The sequence below is a fragment of the Melozone crissalis genome, unplaced genomic scaffold, assembly GCF_028551555.1.
Source record: "Melozone crissalis strain CALT ecotype California unplaced genomic scaffold, PUWL_Pcris_2 ptg000027l_1, whole genome shotgun sequence".
Taxonomy (NCBI): Eukaryota; Metazoa; Chordata; class Aves; order Passeriformes; family Passerellidae; genus Melozone; species Melozone crissalis.
In genome coordinates, this window is record NW_026535805.1 from 57,100,370 (window position 1) to 57,121,111 (window position 20,742).

Consider the following 20,742-nt stretch of genomic DNA (forward strand, 5'->3'; position numbering starts at 1 on the left):
TGATTATAGGATATACAGCTGCCTGAACAGGACACTCATCTGACACAGAGTGACAAAATTCTCCTTTTTGGACCCAGGATGTGCAGACTTACTCTTAAGTTCTAAACTGTTAGTTGGGTGCTCTTTCTGCAGGGAAATCATATGTTAAACATCTGTCTGAGCTTAAAAAACAGCATCAGGAGAAAGCTGATGGGACAGAGAGATTGCTATGGGACAGTTACATCTTTAAAAGGTTATTTCTATGTATCTCTGCCTAAGTCAGGTGCTTGTGCACCAAAAAATAAATCCTCTTTCTATTAATGGAAGCTCTCTTCCATCAGATGCTTCAGGCATGTGTCCTTTTGGAGTGCTGCAAACCACCTAAGGAAACAGTGCTTTCCTTGCTCAAAGAAATGTGAGAATAAAAACTGCCAGTGTTATAAACATCATGAATAAACAAAAACATTTTTTAGGATCTATGAAATACTATTATGAGGGGCTGAATTATCTTGTTGACAAAGGCTGATTTTCTAGGAAAATTTGGTGAGGCTACGCTACAGAAAACATTAAGTAACTCTCCACTGACATCCTCTGTCAGTCTTAATGTAAAGGCAAAGGGGTTGTTAATGGCTCTGACATATAAAGCACTCCAGTTTTTTTGAAAGAATAAATAGATATTGATACTGTATATTAAATACATTTATTTTTTAAAATATTACAAAATCTTTCATGTGGAAATTGCATTAAAAATATGTACACTCAATATGTAAGACTATGGTAGTAATGGAAGTGGGGGTGTCTTTTCTTTTGAAGCAGCATAACATTTATGAGCTTTGTATTTCCCAATTTTTTTCTCCACACTCAGTTTTTTCCAAAGACAGGAAAGTGGTGTTTTCTAGTTCAGAGAGGATGTGTTGTGTGTTGTGACACTGCCAGTGTCTTGACTCCTTTTTCTTTCCTTCCTCTTTGGGTTCTTTAGAGCTAGATACATAGAAGATAACAGTCCTATGGTTTATCTTTAGTCCAGAGACTCAGAAACAATGAGGCAAGGTGAGTGAAACTTCCTGCTGATGACAATGTACCATAAAGAGAAAGAAACAAAAAAAAGAAGGAAAGGTGACAAAAAAAATTACAGTCATATTTGAATCATCTGTGTGATTGCCTTTCATATTTAAAAAGTTTTTAAAGATTTGTGTGACTAAAAAAGCAAAGGATATCCTGAAGAATACAGAGGAATTTCCACTTATTGTAGTTCATATGGATACCAGATCCACACAAGAGAAGCAAGATGTGCAGGCCAGAAGGACAGTGTTGAATATCCAGGAAAAGAAAATAAGCCAGAGTGGATATCACCATGTTGCACAACTCAGTGGTCAGTGGTGCCAAAGAAAAGGTAACAAAGACATCAGGTGTGCATGGGATAGAGTGCAAAGGAGCAGTGAGGCTCCTGAAACAACAAAGTGTACTTACATCCAACTCCTGCCTTCAAAGCTCACCTCACATTTTAGGAGGCCTTTCAGAAGGATTAGGAAGACACTAAAGAGTAACATCAATTTGAATACATAAAAATAGCATTGCTCTTATACAAAGCAATGGCATAGTAGCAGAAGAGATGAAGAGTAAAACTAAAAGTAGTGCATGTCTGTAGTTAACAACAGATAAATGTAATAGCTGGCTGCACAACATACTGTACATCTTTCGAAACCCTAAAAATGCATGGAGCTATGTTAAGGCAGACACTTTACCAGATGAGTATGGAAGATAAAATCTGATGGTGAAACATTTGGCTGAGCTGTACGATAGCATAAATAACCAGAGTAAAGAACAAGTTATGCTGGACACTTGGAGGAGATCATTGGGACTGGTAAGGAAAAGAATTCACTGCTTTTTGTACAGATTCTGAAGACACTCCAGAAGTTAGTGCAGTGGGGTTAGCAACTGCACAGGAAGAAGTTTTCCCTGTGAAATATACTTTTGCTGTATAGTCACTGAAACACTAAAGAGGAAGAATATGTTAGGCGGCAAACTGAGCTGACACATTAAAACAGCTATGGCTTATGTAGGGAAAAAAGCACTGTTCCAGTAGGAAAATCAGTCAGACAAGCCACATTGGATGAGGTCTGTTCCAATCTGAATGGCAAAATCTGTCTCACAAATGCTCATTTCAACTTTAAATATAATTATTTTAGTCACAGCCACTCTTGATTACTATCAATGGATACTCCTGTGAAAAGACATTATGTTGTTCAATATCTTCAAGACAGTGCCACAAGCCAATACACCATGTTAACATCCTGGTTCTTACATGCTAGCTGAAAAGGTTAAATCATTATTTGTCTGATAGTTTAAGCTGCAATCACCAAAACAGACAGCTGGACATGGCCACCTTTAAATTCAAGTTGTCACTCACATTTTTTATATTACAGTAGACACTATTAGAATATTGCCCATGTGAATCACTGGGGAAGTATCCACACATGGCAGTCGGAGTCAGGAACACAAGACTGGCAAAGCAGGCAGTGAAGCAGTCCCATTAATGGAGAAAGAGAATTAAAAAAGGCTGCATTTACCCATTGTTTATGATAAAAACCTATGTTCATTCTCCTTTTCCTGTGCATCAGCTGTTTCACCACACACCTTTCTACTGAGCAGCGGAGTAAATAAAAACTGGTCATGCTGGCTGACATTAATAAAATCAAGTTCACAGGCAGATATTTCAAACCCTTTATTAGCAAGGCCATAAACTACATATGCTGTTTGATTAGGATATGATGAAAAGAATTTATTAGCAGATGTGTATTCAGCTACACTGTTTTACTGGCAGCTTTATGAGATTCTCTCCTAGGCTGACAGGTGCGGCTTGCCAGCTGCCTTGTACAGCAAACAGGGGATGGAGACCATGCCATGTGCAATGATTTAATCAGTTACCATCAACTGCTGGAAAATAAACAAGCTTTTGTGCATTTCTTTCAGTCCCATGTATATTAATTGAAACCAAATATTACAAATGACACTGAAAGAGAGTATCGCTGATCAGAGGAAACTTAAATTTAATAGGACACAGCCATGTAATACATAAATATAATAAAGCACAGTCATGTAATACATAAATATTTGGTTAAAAGATAGCAGAATTTTGTTAAACTTGGCAATGGGAAGTCTTTTGAAGTCTCATTTGTCAGTTTCCATTCGTGGGACAGTCAAATCTAGTCATTTGGGTCACAGCTGGCAAAAGAAAGATGATCCCCTTGGTTTATTGTTCTGATACAAAATTGTCATTACAAATTGAAAACACAGGGCAAATAAAAGAGGGCAAATGGGGAACTTGTGTGGTTACATATTTTTAACTGTTGCGTCTGGCTGTACTTTGCTTAATAGGGGTTGCAGAATTCAAGATGTCTATATCCTGGGTCTCATTACTATTGTTTAAAATTTCTATACCACTAGTTTACAATTAAAACGTTCTTTCTCAATTCAGTTCTCATATCCCGTGTTTTCAGTGCTCTAAATATGTGTAACCTGAACTAATATTTTTATTAAGTATCTGACAGCTGCCTTGAAACATTTTATTTTAAATATTTGCATGTCAAAATAAAGATATAGAAGACTTTTTTCCACGGCCAAATGAGAATGTTCATATAATGTAAAGAAAAAGTAATATTGCTAAACTGAAGAAAGGACATTTTACAGAAGAGCCTTTCACTTTGTTTTCTGCATGATTGTGACAAAGAATTCTCATGATTACACTGTAAGCAAGGACAAGTGAAGAAGAACTGTAAAGCAGATAAAAAATTTGTCAGACTGATTGTGTAAATAATTATAGAAGTGGTCTGTTAAAAATTATGAAAATTGAAGCCATGGAAGCGTTTTGAAAAAAAGTGAGCTTCTCTTTGAAGTATCAGTACATCCAAATTCTTTCTCTCAGCCTAATCATATATTCAGATTTTAGCAGATTTTCTGTCCTGGTTTAGAGTCAGGCTCTTGCACAGAATTAGAGGTGCTAGAGAAGGAACAGCACCAGTAGCAGAAAACTTTATTCTCTGTCTGTTTTTTTAATCATAATTATTTCTCTGAAGGAGATTACTTTTGTTCTTTTCTATTTTAATGGTTTGAGAGAGATGAGTTTCTAGTAGTGACAGACAGGGGATCCAAAACTGTGATAATAACTGCAGGCCACATTAGGCAGAAATATGGTATTTTTAATAGATTATGAGGTATTGATTCACTTTCATTAACTTTTTATACCTTCATGTCCCTTGGAGTATTTTGTTTCTGAAGCAGAGACCACAGCTCAGTCTTTTCAAGATTTTACAAGGAAAAGTGTACCATCAAGGGTATGTGCTCTGCAACTGGTTAGAAAATAGAGTTAATACACACCTACCCTTGCAATCAGCGTCTAGGGATGCCTCAGAGAATTTGCCTTGAGAAGCTAGTAGGCAGTAACTCAGTCTAGACTTTTCCATGCAAACAGCCTCACCATATTGCTGCTCTGTTTTTCCAGTGTAAAGCCTGCCTTATGGCATGCATGTGTGGAAACACTCCTTGCACCCTCCCCACGGAGAGGCTTTCTATCTTCTCCCAAGCAACACAACAGCCTCTCCTCCAGCTTGCGGTCCAGGCCATGTAGGAATGGGTTCCTCTCAGAGCCACTGAGAGAATCTATGCTGTAAAATAAATGACAGTGTGACCCCAAAGCTAACTTAGCATGATATGGTTATCTGTCTTTACCTCCAAAATAAGGTGGCCACACTCAGACTCAACATGGGGAATATTTTTATCCCATACATTATTCTCAAACCACACCTGGGAATCATCAGGGAGAGTGCTAGTTATCTTGAGTCAAAATCAGGCAAGGCACCATTTAACATTACAGATAATGGAGTTTTAGTGTCTGTGCCTGTGCCCTGTTTAATTTGCTGGTAAAAATGAAACCTTAGGATACAGCTGAAAAGTCTGCAGTCTGGATCCACAACCACAACAGACTTCAGGATGTTATAAACCCATCATAGGATACATTTATATTGCATGTCAAGCTCAGGTCAGCATTCTGGATCTGAACTCTAATTTACAGACACTGCAAAAATTTACAGCCCTAAAACAAGGTTGCAATTCCCTCAATGGCAGGGGTTTAAGTCCTTTGGGCTTCTAAGGTCCAAGGTGAGCTAGCATACGATGTTCAGGTCTATTGTGCAGGCTGAAATGATCAAGGGAAGTTTGAGGAAGTATCTCTAACTTTTTCCCAACATCTGGGCACAAGCCAGAGTTTGCAGAAATGTCCTCTCAAGGCACCAAGGAGCATGAGGGAGTCCTGCAGGGCCGTGCCTCAGCTGGCAGGAGGACTGTTCACCATTGTCTGCTAACCAGGTCTCATACAGTATCCACCAGGACATGGATTTAAGCCTGTGTTGTGAGTATTGCTGAGTGAGAATATAATCTTCCGTAAAGTCTTCTGACTGTTCCATTTGTTTGCAACATATCAGGTGCATCATCCATTAGTCCTATTTCCCAAGCAACCTTGATCTTCCTCTCTATCCAAAAAAGAACTCTGTCATCCATGTCCCATCCCTAATTAGCTCAGGCACAGCATGACTATCATGTCAGAGATATCCCGTTCTAGTTTCATTACAAATTTTCTCCCCCCTACCCCACCTCTAAATTTCTCCTACAGGCAGACAAAGGCTGCCTCTACAGAAGCAGATGGCTGTTTCACATGCCAAAGTACAACTTTAACCTCTCCTCCAGCGGCTTTGGGACTTTTGAGAGCATTTAGTGTCTACACGTACAGATTAAGAAGTCACAAAACCTATAAAACTGACTGTCAAACAACTCTGCTCAAATGTCAGGAGTGCAAAATATCATATAATTCTAATAATTGATTGATTTGAGATAAGCACATTCACTGCATCTACACAGTTGTGGTCAATATTTCCAAGATATTTCTGGTTCTCAACACCTGCATAAAAGGGCAATTTATTTCTCCTTTTTGCAACTCTGCCTTTTGCTCACCTCACTGCTTCTACAGACTGGTGTACCTCCAGAGAAATGCAGCAATTAGGTTCTTCTGAGTCCTTTTGGGCCTTAATGTTTTTCTAAATAGAATTAGTTTCATTTTTGCTCCCAAACACATAGAAACACCAGACAATATTTCATCATCAGCATAAAGCCCCACCAAAACATATTCCTAATGTTATTTATATAGTATTTTTTTATGGAGAGAAGTTATCCTCTGGAACCCTGCCAAGAATATTGCACAAGTAGGTGAGGGCCTAGAAAAAACTGCTAATCTCAGAGATGGCAACATGCTTTAATCTCCAGGGTCTTTGTTTAAATTCCTTGTTACAGATTATATACACCTCTGAATGTACTTTTCTTGGAGAGATGAAATTAACCTCCTTGAATCTTGGCTTGCAGTCTAACTTCAGGATTGCTGCAGCACACCCTAGCTACAAATACAAGTTTATTGAAAGAAGTAATGGGATTCAGTGCTGGAACTAACGGTAAATTTTCAATCCCAGAATTAAAACTGCCTGGTTTTGCAAAGTTGGCAGATCTCACAGTAAAATCATAAAATATATTTCAGACTTGACATCTGCAAAAATAAACGTGGGATAGCAAAAACTGAACGTGACTTGACAAAATGTCTTCTGAAAATCTTAAGAAAAGTGCTGTCACTTTTGCAGATAACACTTTCATTTTTAAGTACATTCTTTTTTTAATAGACCAATGCTTCTGACCTGTCTCTGTGAATTTCCTCTAGGTATGTTCAGTCATTACACTCATGGTTTTGGTGTAGGTTAACAGAATGTGGACACACATACATTCCCAGACCCACCTATAAGATGGCATCAAGCACACTGAATGATGTGTGATGACAAAACACTGCTCACCCTACACTAAGTCTTTCAAACACCATGTAATTAAATTCATACTGGTCACAGAAGAATTTTCTGACCATGAAAACTTGGTGGGAACTCAGATGAGTGGTAACAGATGGAGAGTGATGAGGTTTGGTGTACCTACACACGTAAGACAAGTCCTTGGTGCTCGTCACTTCTTGAAGGGCTGGGGTTTGAGTTTTGACCCAAACCAGGGCACTCTGGTAAATGCTGTTCACCTTCTTGGCAGAATAGCAAAGTGTGTGTCATGTCCAAAACATTTCTCCTGGAAAGAAAGAGTTTGGGGCTGCAGTGAAGGGCAAGCTGGGAATTGCTGATAAAGCAGAGGTGTTTTTCTCCTCCCAAAAAAGATGCTTGAGTTAATTTGTTGCAGTTTTGTCTGCACAAGACCTATTATATGGGCTGTAATTTCACGGGATGGAGACTGTGAACTCCCAGGTCACTTGTAAACTGATCACTCCCCAGCCTCTCCTCCTTGTGCTTTTAAGTGTTTTGAGCCTGGTAAATTGAAACCTGAAGAAACACAGAGCTCTGATCTTTGGGACCTCTAGAGCAAACCTGGACTTTTGCTGATTTGCTCTAGGAAGTAACTGCTTACTTACCCCATAATTAACACCACAAAGCTGATCCTTGGAAGATAAAGTATGGGAGGTCAGAGACAGGATCAGGGAAAAGGGTTTCATTAGAACTGCAGCATTTGCAGCCTGATTTTCTTCTCATTTGCATCAGATTGATCCTGGAATTGTTTCACTAAAGTCAGAGGTGCTAACAACTATAAAATCTGTCTGGATTAGAAGCAGGTCATTACTATCACATCTAATGGATTTTAATCCATAAATTTAGTAAAAACAGTAACAGAAATTGCTTGTTAGCTACATGACTAACCACACTTTCACTCTTATCTCACAACAGAGGCTGCATTAGCACTTCCTTACTATCTCCAATTTACATCAAGGTTTCAGGCACATAAATAAGTCTTCCAGTTGATTGACTTTCTTTAGCCAAGTGACTAGGTACAGTAGCATTCATAACAATGAATAACACTGTTAAACAATCTTTGTATAAAATAACTAGTATAAAATAACTAGTTTACCAGTGTTTATTTGCATTTTGCTGCTGGGAATTTAAAGTGCTGTCTTGTATTAAAATGAAAAGGAGAGAAAAAAATAAAGACTGAAAAAAAGAGAAAATAAATTTTAAAAAAAAGAAATAAGGAAAGTCCAAGCTCTCAACAGGTGGAAATCAGAATGGCCTCACATTTCCTCTTTGATAGGTTGATTTCAAATTGACATCCAGTTTATATTAGTGAGGAGTCAATGAAAATATGTGATATAGTAAGTAAAAGAAGCAGTTGCCACTGCTAAACTAAGACTTTCATGAACAACAAGAACTAAATAGGTATTTTATATATATATATATATATAAAATATATATTTAGACATTCCTTTCCAGCATCTAATTTTAGACTCAGATTCCTGCTTTCCACACAAATGTGGATTATCCCACAATTTTTTTGTTGACAACCATTTATATAAGAAATAAATAATCATTATTTTGAGGTTAGACCAAGACTTATTTACACTACGGGATTGGATCCCACCACATTTTAAATATGCTGAATGAATAGTTTTTGTGTGTCCCTCATTTTGTGTCTTTGTCACACACTGCATCCCACATTCAGTCTTTGGCATGCAATAGTTATGCATCCCAATGACAGTTTCCTCATAAAACAGGCTGTTTACTTTTTGTACAGCAATACCACAAGCTAATGTTCTTTCTTTTTAAGAGGGTCAGGGTCTTTGGGTCTATTTTAAAATGAAAAATGAAAAAGTGCAGATCAAATAAGTTCACAACATAAATCAAACCTCAAATAATCAAAAGGGCAGCCTCTAATTTCTTACCCAAAATATGTGAATACTGAAGAGGGGTAAACAGTCTGTAATTTGCCTTCCTGTTTTAGTCTTTATCTCAAATGTAATTCTAATACACAGGAACTGAACTGCCAAAAATAATTTCTGGCTTGCAAGCAAGAAGGCATCCTATTGCCAGTTATGGACACGATAGTCCTGTTTTATGAGTATGTATGAGGGAATATTCTGGGCACTACAACTCTGTACTTACATGGTTAAACTGTAAGAATGGTCCCTGACATGGTTTTGTTAAAATCACCTAGCATTTCACAAACAATTTCCTGGCACAGTGCAGAAGTTAATATGGGAGAATGACCACTCAGAACAGGCAGATTGAAATAGTCCACATTTTGGAAAAAAAGAAAACTTACTAATATCTAAATGTCATGACAATGCCAGCTGGCCCCTATGGCTGGAGAACAGGCACTTGGACTGTTTGCTCTGTAGTATAAACTTAGCCTGTATGACTAAGACACCTCAGCACAGGAACACTGTATTTCTGGGTGCCTCTTCCCAGAAATCCTACCAAGTGAAAGAAAAGAGTAGGAGAAGTATCCAGCAGAGGTTTTCCCCCCACGTAAACTCCGCTTTAAAAACTTAGAAAGATGTGGGTTTTTAAAAGCACTTAAAACTCCATAATGTTTTGTAGCTGACTAGGGGGTAACAGTAACAATGGGAATACCAAAACCTTGAGTGTAAATTCCTGACTGCAAATAGTTGATCTGTAGACATCATATGGCTTCTACACAAATATCCTTCAGTGCTGCACAACTGTTTGAGGTATCTCCAGGAATTCCCATACCATGTGCAGATCCTCTTTTCTAGGGCTTTCTGCACCCCATCCACTGGCTAAGCTGTGGATGGGGTGCAGAAACCCCTGTGAAGTGCATGCACACTGCATAGGGCAGTGCTATGAAAGCACCTGGTACAGACATGATAGGATTTGTCAGAGTGCCAAACCTTGCTTTCAGTTCAGGGACTACTCAGGCCTTTGCTCTTCAGATCTTCATTGCTCTGTGCTAATTCTTCTCTCTCATATGGAATCATAGACCTGTTTAGCTTGAAAAGACTGGGCTCTGTCTGTTGTCCACATTTCCTCTCATGTAGGTGTGTCTCCACCTGGGGAGGCTTGGTCTCCACCCAGCTTCTCTGCTGTTGAACCTCACAAAAGAAATTGTACCTATAGGTCAATGTTAAGGACACTTTCCTGCATCTTTATTTCACTGACAAAGTAAGCTTTCATTTTCCTAAAGTAAACAGGGATGTTTTAACTAACTCACAAGGTTAATCAGTTGGACCATTAGTAGAAAATGTGGCTCTGGAGCATGCCAGGTAGGAATGAGAAAAGAATGTTTAGGGTAGACATTTTCCATATAAAAGGTAAGATGCATCTCATGTAAGGGAAACAAGTTTAATATAAATTAAAATAGTAATTTTTCTTTCCCACCTGACTCTTCGTCTAGATGTTCAATACATGATCTACTAGAAAAAAGTTGATGTGCAAGTGACCTACATTCACCTTCCAGAAGCTGCTGGTCTCAGAAACAATTACATCTTCAGCAGTGTGGCTGCTGCCAGTACAGCTCCTAACATGGAACGAGCAATGAAGGCCTGTATTCTGCCATAATTCCCACAGCCAGCCCATTGTCTTTCATCACAGGCTTCTGAACATTTTACTAAGCAAAGGGCACGAAGCCATAAACAGAAAGAAAGGAATGTAAGAGAATTAGAGGACCTTAAAAAGAAAACTTCATGAGTGCTATCAAGTATTCTTCAATTCGTAGGGTTTTGGTGTGAAGTTTTGTTGGTGTTTCGTTTTGAGGGGGGTTGTTTTCTTGGGGTTTTTTGCCTTAAGCAGAATAAATTAATAGGAAAAAAATATTGGGAAATGGTTCTATTTTAAAAATAAAGAACAACAGAGAACCTGTCAGATCTTGGAATCTTTTTGCCCCTCATTTTATGAAAAAAATGTGAGCAATATACTGTTGAGGACAGCTAAAGAAGGGGATTGAGTGAGAATGTTACTCGATTCAAACTTTACTGTTAACAAAACTCTCCACTGTCAAGAATCTGTCAAGGGAGTTCCTGTATTCAAATGGACAGCAAATTAAACATATCACTAACCTCAGGGACCCTAGGAATACCAAAACAAGGGATATTTTTAGCCCATTTGGCTACTTGGGGGTGGTAAGTGTCTGCTCTCATTAAAATCTTACAACTGTTTCTCCCAAATGTCAAAATTGTAAAGCTGTTGACTGATGCAGCTGCGATAACCCAGGCAGTGGTATCCCAGTGCTTTAGGTGACAGTGGTCCCATGACAGTGCAAGGGAGCTAATTTAGCATTCAGAGAAATTAGGAATCTTTCCAAGCCATCTTAGGATACCTTCAGAATCCACCTCATTGTCTTGAGCTTCAAGCTATGTACAGAGGGTGAAGAAATCCATTGGTCTGGTCTGGAAGCTCTGCTTTTGTCTTCACTTCATAAATGTCCTCTTTGCTTCATGAGTTTCAAGGCCAAGATTTCTAGATGAGTAAAAGCTCATGGTACGTAAATAATAATAATAATAATTAATAATAATAATAATAATAATAATAACAATAATAATAATAATAATAATGATAATAATAATAATAATAGTAGTAATAAAAAGAAAAAGTTGCACACTCAAAACCAGCAGTGCAAATAGACATCCACAATGGGCAGGGAGCCAACAGCAATGCCAGAAAATACAGAACAGAATATGTACAAAACCAGCTCTGTCATTTTGGAAATGGATATCAGAACATGGAGAAAATATACATCTGTGTTACAAAAAATAAGGTCAGATGTGCATGTGCACGTTTTTGCATGGAAAGAGGAATTTTATTCCTTCCCTGAGTAAAGAATTTTACTCTTCCAATATTATGACTTTTCATTGCTTGCATAGGAATAGCACAGTAAAATATACTCTGGGTTCAATTCGTTCCTACCTCTACCTCTCTGATGACTTCTTTGTGTTGATGAGGAAGAACCTTTCACAAGTCACTGTGCTATTTTAAGCTCCTTTAAAGTTTGGCATATAAAACAACTACAGTGATATAACAGACCAGAGGAGCTGTTACTGCTTCTGGCCCAACCATTCTCAAAGCTCAAAGAACGGAAGGTGTCTGTACCGTGAGGAGAAGACAGTAAGCTGGAAAGTCTATTTAGGTTAGTTATAGCAATAGAGTTGAGAAAGGATCTCCTAGAAATGGGGCATTTACATGGGACTGAGAGAATGAGTGAGGAAGAAACGTGTGCTCGTCCTTCTGCTTGACTAACCCAAATAATGTCTGGCAGAGCTGAGCGTGCACAGCCCACAGCAGCCAGAGCTGGCACGTTCTCAGGCTTGTCCAGAACATGAACCGAAAAAGTTTCAGATTCAGTTCAGAGTCTCAAAATGTGTGAGGAGGCTCAAAACTACCACATCTAGACTGCACTTACATAAGACTATTAAATTAATTAGTCTTGCAGCACAGTACAAAGTGTAATTCAATCCTGGTGATAGACTGGGAGATTAATCACAATTTACAGCCTTGTGAAGGCAGATACGCAGACGCACACACACAAAAGTATGTCAAAGAAAAGAAAGGAAAAGAAAAATATTCAAGCACTCAGAGACTTTAGCTTCCAGTAATAATTAAATATACTGGTGACATTTTTGAAAGATAAATTATTTCTCCCTTTTACTCAGTTTTTCGTTGATCATAACAGTGGGGTATGACTGCTTTCAGTTTCAAAAAAAAAGGAAGAAAAAACAAAAGCCGACAAGCTTTGAAAAGAAACCTTGATATTTAAAATAATTTCTTTTTCTCCTGGCTTCTTTATTACCAATTAAAAAATGTTGACAAAATTGACTTTTTCTTCAAAAAAATTTCAAGTGAAAATTCAACAACCCCCAGTGCTAGCCCTGGGCTAATATGGTCTTCTAAATTAGACATGAATATTTTTACAGCAGTTTTTGAGTTTGGGTTTTTTGTTTTTTGGTTTTTTTTTTTTTTCGTTTGGTTAGGTTTGCTTTTCTCTTTTTAAGTTTTTGATCAGAAAAAAAACCTTGAGTTTCAAAAAAGTAGAAGTCCATTACAGTCTTGAGAACCCACAAAAATCTTTGTAGAGCATTTGAGAAGTGAAAGGTACCATGTGAGGCCCTAAGCCTTTCACATACCATTCAACAGTCAAAACAGTCACTTCAGGGGCAGATCTCCTATATTGCATAACCTGTATATATTATTTGAAAATCATATTAATGACTAAAAAATGGCTGGGTGTGTTATTACAGCTTACAGAAAAGGCGTGAAATCAGTATATTCCTTGAAAGACCTTTAACTTGTAGAGGGTATCTATAATTTAAATTTTTTTGCTCTTTTGTAATGATGTGCTATTTCTCTGTTTTGATTGAAAATCACTTACATCAATAATAAGAACAGCGGATTTGAATTCTCACAGTTATTTAGTGCAGTGACAGAAATCCCCTGAACACAATTATCTCAGATGAAGATTTTCATGTCCCTCACTCAAAGCCTTCCTAAACACAATGTGTTTTGCCCTCAGTTGACTGAGAGGGCCTGAGTTTCAGAGAATAGGGCTTCAACGCTTCCTGAAAGTGTGACAGCTTCAAAGTATGTCCAATGAGACCCTAGAACCACCAGTCATTTTGGAAAAATGTTGTTGCTGTTTCTCTGATCCATTGTCTTTTTCAGAGTGGCACAACTGTGTTTGCTGTGCACAATTCCCAACAAACTGATTGATGTGGAAGGCAAGCCAGGAAAATCTCTACTCCACCCCACTTTGCGTGTTCCACAGTCAAAAATGTTCAATAACTGCCCAGATGGGGAATATATTTTTTCCTTTCTGTTCCTGTACATACTCCTTCTGCAAATTGCATTATTATTGGGTCGCTTGCAGGCTGTTGACTTCATTCTACAGCTTGTAACCCTTTGCATAGTTTCCCACCTACCACATTGCTCTGGAAATGCCACCAGTGAGCTCCTGCCATGAAATGTTCCTGTAAATGGGAACAAAGGGAGCATATGGATCCTTTGACTCCCCCTGCCTACACACACACACACATACGCGCACATTTTTTTTACCACCCGAATTAAACCCGCGAGCGGTCCCAACATTTTGTGTGCAGCCCTGGGCTGTAATGACATTTGTGCCATATCTTGCTCTTGTTGGGGTGTTGTATAACCATCATCACTCGAGCCTATGTCTTCATTTCTTCTTGGGTTACATGACCAGCACTGAGATTAGGAACAGGTTTCAAAGTTTGTCCACATACTGGTAATTTATCACACACACATTACGCAAATAAATAAATTACACACACATATATATCAACTTAATTGCTGCACATGTAAGTACCTGATTTCACATAATGAATACTTCAAGGAAGTCTATACCCCAATAGATATTAATTACTCTGTCTGAACTAGAGGCCCCACTTTTCTCCTAAACATGCTACATTCAGTGGGCATGTATTTTTATGCTGTCACTCATCACTGTGCTGGCCTAAACATTTGATTTTCTAAAACAAAAGCAAAAATGAAATCCCCAAAGGAGAGAAGGATTTTTATTTTTTTTTTTTTTTTTTTATGAGGGATATGGAAAAGGCTGGATAGTTTTGGAGCAAAACTCAAAGAAAATTACCTTTCCAGGTTTTATTTGCATTGTTCTATTTAAACTGTTTTGGTGTCAAGGGATAAGAGTATTGCAAGTATTATCTTTGGAGAAAAGAAACCCTTCCACCCAGGTATACTTCTGGATAATTTGCATAACTCTTAGCTTACAGCAGTGCTGGTAAGAGATGATTATTTTTTTCTGGTAGTGGGTTTGTGCCATCACCCAGAGCTGGGCTTCTCCCCAGGAACAGACCCTTCTCCCCAGCTTGGCATATGCAGCACTAGTAACAAAAGAGGTAACAACACTTCCTCACAGGAGGAAATTCCAGCTTTTACAGGGCTACCTTCAATTTCACAGGAATTTTGTATGATTTAGGACCGCTACAAATTTCTGGCCCTGATCACAGCAAGTCTGAAGTGGATACAGCCTTGCAGGCTGGAGGTACATTAGATACAACAGCTCTACTTGTGTTTTGCTCTATTAAAAGGACACCATTATTCTAAGTCCCAAGTAATTGCTACACAGTTACACTTCAGCAAATTTCCATGAAAGATATACAAGTCCCCAGAGATGTTCTGGTACGGGAGTGTTAAGTGCAGCATCCTTATATTTTAAGTAGGTGATTCTTTGCTACATAAATGTCCCAGCCTGCTGCATGCACAAAGGGAAGACGACCCTCCAGAGACATTAACAGGCTTTTTACCTCCTCTGTGCCTTATTCACAGGCAGGCAGCATCCTACCTCCCCTCTCCAGCCCTGCTTTGCTTATTTGTGTTTATGGTACACAAGGCAGTAGGTAAACAAAAAGGAGTTTTAGACACTTTCTGTTCTTAGCTAAACCTTTTAGTTACACATTAGGGAACAGAAGTGTGGTACGACCCTCTGTTTATTTGTGGTTCTTTTAAGTGATGTCCAGAGACCTACATTTCATGGTTGTTTGAAAGTTTATATAACAGTGGGAAGCTGTTAAACAGCAGTTTACCTTCTCTTTTTTCTTTTTTTTTTTCATCATGGAAAGGATTTGAAATTAACACTCATTCTACCACATTATTTTAGATATTATTCAACATTCTCCAGGTTTTCTCTGCCGACAGAATTTATATTTCCTGTAAGTAATGATAAGAGCGTTCACGTCAACAAATCTAAAATCTATTTGGTAACTATACACTTTAAAAAAGCCCTTCAAATTTCAAAATGAGTTGCTGTTCAGCTGTCTGTAAAAAAATAAAAAAAAAATTTCAAAAGAAAAGTCTGCACTCTTCACATCAGACCTATGAACAAGGCAAAAATTACTTCCAAAAAAACTTTTCTTTTTGGTTCCTTGCATTCTATTAAGTAATACGTAATTCAATCTTTTAAATTAACTGGATATGCTTTTTTTAAAATGCTCACAATGTCCTTGCACGTCTCCCAGTTCCTAAAGTCTGTCATGTTCAAACACCCTTAGGATCTCTCTCTAGCACTACAATGCATTCAGAAAATAAGTTTTTCTTTCATATGTCTAAAATCTCCCCTTATTTCTTTATATAATTTGACCTTCATTCTCTTTCCTTAAGAGTCAATAGTACTTTTGCTTTGCTATAGGATCAACTTCTTTTACTGCCTTATATAGCAGCAGCTCCTTCCAACACAGAACACTCCTTTCATTAAAAAAAAAAGTTTTAAAAAATTCCAAATTAAATATATAATTTATTTAGCAACCAGTTCTTAATGCAAAGTCACTTTGGGATATTGGATATGTTGTTTTCGTTCAAATCATCTTAAACCTTCAAGCTAAGAAACATAAAACAATTTCAATGTAAATCATTTAGCATTTAAATTTGATTTGGACTAAGAAATAACTGTATAAAAACTGCCAAAATTTTAATGCAAAGTATTCATTTTCTTGGCTCCTTATATTAGGATGAAAGAAAACCCACTTTTTAATTATGAATTTAAGTGTTTGGAAAATAATTTTCAGCCTGAAAGACAAGCCAGTTTTGTTGTTTTTAAAATTATTTGTGTCCAGGAATTTTTCTGGGAGAACATACATGGAATTCATAGTAAAATAAATTTAATGTAACTCCATCATTTTTTTGGAAAGCTCACATGACAGAGTCATATCCCATTAATTCACAGTGATCACTAGAAGGCCAACTGAAAATTACAGAATAATACAAGCTAGAGCCAAAAAATTTAAACGGTTCACTACACAAGACCTCATTTATTTTAGGTTTAAAAAAAAGACATGTTGTCTTCCCCAAGATAACTTTGTGCAACAACTCTAACTTAAATGACCATTCTGTAATGAAAACAATTACCTTTTAGGGTAATGAATTCTCACGGTATAAAGTTATGCATTTATGTTTTTTCTGAAACACTTCTGGATGCAGATTCAAACTCTGCTACAAACATGCACAATATTCTGCACTGCAAGGCAATGACTGAAACAAAATTTCTCTCCTAAAGTTGCTGAAAACTCCATAGCTCACAAAGACAAATTTGTCTCATTATCATTATTAGTGTTTGTCAAGCTATACCATATATATTCTTTCCAAATATAGAGAGAGAATATTCTATTCTCTAACTCTTTCTAAAAGAAAACCCTGGTGAGTGACAGAACTGCAAATCCAATCAAATACCATGAAAACTGGCCATAATAAACTTTGCTGTAGTGAAACTCCACTTAAGGGTGCAGCAAAATGAAAATCATGGAACACGTTTATGCTTTTTGACCAAGCACGCTGCATTTACACAGCCACTTGAAACTGCTGACAGCCAAGTTTTTTAAAAAGGGAAAGTCACACTGAATGTCTTAATAGGTAATAAGAATAATAATCAGGATTTCTGAGAATGCTTCCCACTACTGCTTTCGGTAGAGTGTAATCCAAGGGACCAACTGTAACTTTTGAACATTTAACCAAAATTTGTCTCGTAGTTAAAAGACAGACGTGGTGTGAAAGCTCGAATTCACAGTTAGTGACTTCCCCCTCCTAAAACACACACAATTAAAAAAAAAAAAAAAAAAAAAAAAAAAAAAAAAAAAAAGGAGATTTAAAAGATAGAAAGCCCTGTTTAGGCCAACAAGTTGTTACATTTCTTGAGCAAGGACAATTTTCTAAGTACAATCATTTCCTCCAACAAGGTAACTTATGTAAACACCATCAGGGTCGTACTGTTTGTTCTTTGCTGCCAGATGGGGGATATAAACCATGCAGAAACAATTTCAGATTTCCACCCTGATTAGTTCATCTTGAATATTTTCACAGTGTGAATCTGGAAGTCAGAAGTTTACATAATGGTTATAAATTAGGGAGAAATCCTGCTGCCAAGAAAGTCACACTCAAGCAAACAAACTGTCTCCTTCCTAACATGTTTTAGGTGTTGCTTATCAAACACATTCTCAGCTGTAGGTGGAAAAAGGCCTTGAATTCCTGGTCGGTTTCGGGATTGCTGTTTTCCCACCGCGGGCTGTTCGGTCACGGCGGTGATTTACCCGCACCGTCCCCATCCCCATCCCCATCCCGCGCCCGGTGCCCGGCCCGGCGAGCGGAGCTTGCGGCAGCCTGCAGCTCCCTCCGGGGGACAGCGGAGAGCCCGCAGCCTCCAAACCCTCGAGGAGCTCTGAGCCACCGGCCAGGGAGAAACTTCACTGAGCAAAACATACCCCCTGCAAGTCCTCGAGTCCTTCACACCAAGTCTGGCTACCAGGCAGCCGAAGAGGTGACTTCTCCTGCAGCCCTGAACTCCTCTCATCCATGTTGTGCCTTCCTGAGCTTTTTCAGAACGTAGCTTTGGCTGGGTTTTACTGTCATCCCTAAACATAAGCCTCAACCCCCGTATCATTTTAGAAAAACTCAACATAATGCCAGTTCTTATTAGGCTCGATGGTGGCTGGGGTTGAAAGGAAAATAAAGATCACAGCGTGCCTGTAGAGTAGATAACAAATACCCAAGTAAAGTTTATGCAAAGGGAACTCTCAAGGCACTGGCAGACGGAGTAGGCAAAAGGTAAAGTTTACACATTCTTTCCAATTGACTTGGCTGAGTGCTAAGGCCAGTAAAGCACTTACTTTTATTCAGAAATCAATTTAAATTTATCATGTGCCAGGCATATAATTGAAATTTCTAGTTATTGTAAGTACAGGGGTAAATTCTGCCCTCTGATACATGAACAAGTTCAGCTTCCCTTTAGGATCATCAGGGTTAATGTACATACATGTTAGGGCAGAGTTTACTATTATCTCCGTGGAGTAGCGAACAACATTAGGTCTAACAAGCCAGTTTCATTTAATACTAAGCATGTTCAAGGAGAAATGTCAGAGTTCAGTTCCGCTGGCTAACGATGTAAATCAGGAATCACTGAAGCCAGACACCTATTCTGATCTTATACCCAATTTGTGTTAGGATTACTCACTGAAATAAATCAGTTCTTTACCAGGAATCCATCCTACTGACACATGAGCAGATCATAAACTTTGCTCAGACAAGGAAATCATGCCATGCAGGTGAGTAAATTTATTTGCGTGGTTTAACTACTTGCTAAAGTTACTTTTTTATGGTTGCTGTTGAAGTATTTTCAGCTGCACATTACTTCTCTTTTTAAACAAAGTTTTGCAGAAAATACCAGTTTCTTTTATCTTCTTTTTTTTTTTAAATCTTTTTTCTTTCTCCTTTTTTTCTCCCTCTCCATTCAACCTTTTTTTCCCTCCTCATATTTTTTCTCTTTTTTTCTTTTTCTCGTCTGTCCTTCCTTTCCCCTCCCTGAGACTTACTACGTGAATTTTTAAAAAAGAACCCTTCAAACATATCTTTCAAATTTTTCTAACCAGAAGATTTTGACGTTTTAATGAAAACACCGCAGATTTTTAGTTTTAGTTTTTCCTTGTTCTCGTGTTTGTTTGTTTTGTTGTGGTGGTGATGTGCTTCGTTGTTATTTTTGTTAGTGGTTTTTGTTTGGGTTTTTTTTTGCTGCTGTTGTTGTTATTTTGAGAAGGAGAACTTTCCATTTAAACAATTTACCTGGGAAATGAAAATACTAGAAAAGATATACATGTTTTCCAGGAGGCAGAAGAGCAGCTCGAGCTCTGGAGCGCAGCGGACAGAATCCCACCGTAGCTCAGCTGTGCCGCGTTCCGTTGCGTTTTGCCGGGGGCAATGCCTGTGCTAATACTAAAATTATCCCCTGCGCTAAAGGACTCCAAACACTGAAAACACACATTAGGTAGCACACGCGGTGCTTTCAGCTGCGTTTCTCATGATCAGCAGGCTGCTGATCTGTTCGAATCCTTTGCCGAGGGGCCGCGGCGGACGCTCCGGCCGGGCGGAGCGGGCCCAGGGCTGAGGGAGCCGCGGCCGGGGCGCACCTGGCCGGCACGGGCGAGGCTGCCCTGCTGCGGGCTGCGGCCTCCTCCTGCTCCTCCGCGGCCAGGAGCCGGGAAGCAGCTGCTCCTTGGAGCGGGAGGTGGTGACCGGAGCGTGTGAGCTGCCGGCGGTCCTGCCCCGGGCCGGGGGCTAGTCAGCCACGGGCGCCCCCGGCCCCGCTCGCCTGCTCGCTCCTTCCCCCTCACAAGCTGTGTAATGGCGCCTCCTGCCTACCAGCACAAGGAAGCTGCCTCTGGAGGCTCGGCCGACGAGCTTTTCCCCGTTACCCCGCCGAGCTCCTTCCAGCGCTGCAGCGCCGCGTCCCTGCGGGACTGGCCGGGAGCAGCGGGGCGCTGCAGCCCTGCCCTGCCTGGTGCGACCCTGAGAGACCCACGGGAGCTCTCCCGCCGTGCATGCACAGGGACAGGCACCCTCAGAACCCAAAACAATAGGGAAAGCACGCCCTGTCCTCCCCACTGTGCATCGCAGAAACTTTGAAGAGATGCAGAGTCCAGTGGAGATGCCAGGTGAGCCGAACTCCATTTGCAGGCCCACGTTAGCATGGGCACACGCTGTCTGCAAGGGCCCTGCCTCTTCTTGGGTTGCCATCTTCTCTGCTTCTTGCCTGCAGACCAAAGAAAACCCCCGGCACAGGTAACAGCCACCACCTTAGTCACTGTCCTTGGCAAGCATCTGGCAATTTTTGAGCCTCAGCACTATTTGGTGGCTATGGAGCATAGACGAGTCCTCAAATTGGGAGCAAGGCAGAGTTTTCCACAGGCAGTGACTACAGGAGAAGAAAGGGAAACTCAGGCAAAGATGATGTCATTCATGCCCATTCTGATTCTGTTGCACACAGGTTCAGCACAGTAAAAATTAAATTAGTTTTAAAGAAGTGACTTTTCAGAGAACCCCACAGACCATGGACTAAATGTGATTTAAATGGAGACTTTCCCACCGAGGTGGAAGAATG